The sequence below is a fragment of the Cupressus sempervirens genome, chromosome 5, assembly GCF_028749045.1.
Source record: "Cupressus sempervirens isolate cs-2001-9-10 chromosome 5, ASM2874904v1, whole genome shotgun sequence".
In the NCBI taxonomy this organism is placed as follows: Eukaryota; Viridiplantae; Streptophyta; class Pinopsida; order Cupressales; family Cupressaceae; genus Cupressus; species Cupressus sempervirens.
The window spans coordinates 211974395-211976402 of record NC_143122.1 but is presented as its reverse complement, the minus strand read 5'-3'; the positions used below and the strand labels follow the sequence as shown (position 1 = coordinate 211976402).

Genomic DNA, 2008 nt, shown 5'->3' with positions numbered 1-2008 from the left:
ATGGCACATGTTCTACAACAAATCTTCTTCTAGAGCCCTCCATCTCTATATCTCAAAGCTACTGGATTCATTACTCTTATTGCCGTATTTAATGTTGCGTTCTCAGAGGTCAGAGGTACCAATCTCACATACTCCAAATTTGCTCAGACAAGAGAAGTAAAAGAAGCCAAGAAGATATCCTATAGAAATGGTATGCTTGTTTGCTATGGCCCATCCTTGGCAGCTTCATCACTATTCTTCATTTACAAACTTGAAAACATTGGATCAGTAGGCCCACATCTACTCAGTTGCATTTTCTTTAACTATACACTTCCATAAAAGAGAATTGGAGGCAAGTGTGTATATGATATTGCTTCTCTTCTCTTACTATTATTTTTCTTTTTTCATTTATAGAGTAGAAATCTACTGTTATGTTCTAATAGTTTAGATTGTATGTAGGTATTTTTAAAAAATTAATTATGTTTTCTTGCATATTCTGATGATGGATTATAGAGTGTGATTCAAAATTTTGATGACAAAAACTATACATAATCTAAGTCAAAAGAACATAATTGCATGGATCTTAGAAATCTAATAGCATTAACAACACCAGCTATCCTTCAAGAGAAGGCACCAAAATTCAATCATCTTTTTTTCAAATCTCAAAAAATATTTTGCAATATTTTTGTTGTTTTCTATTACAATGATAAAGAAAAAATGATAAATTTTAAGATCTATCTGTTTTTAAATTTTTTAAATTTTGGTCAAAGATATATTTTATCTAGAAATCCTTATGGAAATATAGATTAGACATTAATATCATTATGGGCTGTACCTCATTGGAAATGGGCTGCTTCAAATTTTGATCTTCCCTGAAAAATCTTGAAGATTGAGAGTTTTATGGCAGTAGAAACAATAGTTTTGATGCATAAAATTCAGTTTTTTCATTTGGGGTTTTGTTTTAACATAGAATTCTTCTTCTACCATTTGCAAAACATCAATGTATATATAATATCATGGGTTTTACAGGCCTTATTTCTTCACCTTTATTCTGGTGCTATGACCCTGCGGGCCACTTTATTGATTTCAGTTACATGTTTCTTTCAAACTGTTAATCTTTTGTATGCCCAGCAGATCTCAGAGGGCTTGCTGCCTCCTGCTTGGAACTTGATGTGTGTTGGAGTTATGTCGTTTTGTCTTGGAATTGAGGAAATTTTTTATCACCATTATCTCTTGTCAAGGCTCAGAAAGGATGGTAAAAGAGGGTGTGTAATTCCTAGTGGAGGTTTGTTTGATTTGGTGGTCCGCCCACATTATCTATTTGAGATTGTTGATTGGATGGGATTGGCTATCATCTCTCAGACTCTCTACAGTTGGGTTTCTGTGAGTTGGACAGTGTCGTAGTTGGCAGGTAGAAGCTATGCCATGAGACAATAGTATTTGCACAAGATAGATAACTTCCCCAAGCAAAGAAAAGAACTTTTTCATTTCATATTCTGAACCTTTTTTATTTTTCTCTCACAGGGTGATCTTGTATCCCCTTACCATTTTTTTGCGAATTGTATTCTAAGTATATTTTTTTAATAGAACAAGACTATTTATCAAAAAAAGAATCTTGTAATTTGGTTTGAATATTACTTTGCTTTAAATTTAACATAGCCTTTTTCATTCCTTACATTGTCATTGTCATTCCGTGTTTAATACTAAATAGCAATTGCACTAATATAAAGTGTAATGGTTAGGCTGATAAAAATATATAAATGTATAAAATATTAAAAGGGGAGAGAATATTTTGAGTAACACAATAGTTATCTTATACTATAGTGTCTTTGGACATACAATTTATCTAATTCAAAAGGAGACACAATTTGTTCAATTCATGAGAACATGCAATTTAAGTCTAAAGATGCATAAAATCATTAACCCATTAAAGTGGCCATGTATAATACATTTTTTCTTGTTCGTTACCAATGTTTTTGTGATACATAGTAGTTGTATCGAAGACCTAAAGAACAATAGCATTCACAAA

The 2008-nt window shown here is 31.8% G+C and overlaps 1 pseudogene; it reads left to right on the top strand.

The window, feature by feature from the left end:
* On the top strand, window positions 1-1479 carry LOC149555172 (uncharacterized; annotated as a pseudogene).
* Window positions 1480-2008: the final 529 nt, after the last annotated feature.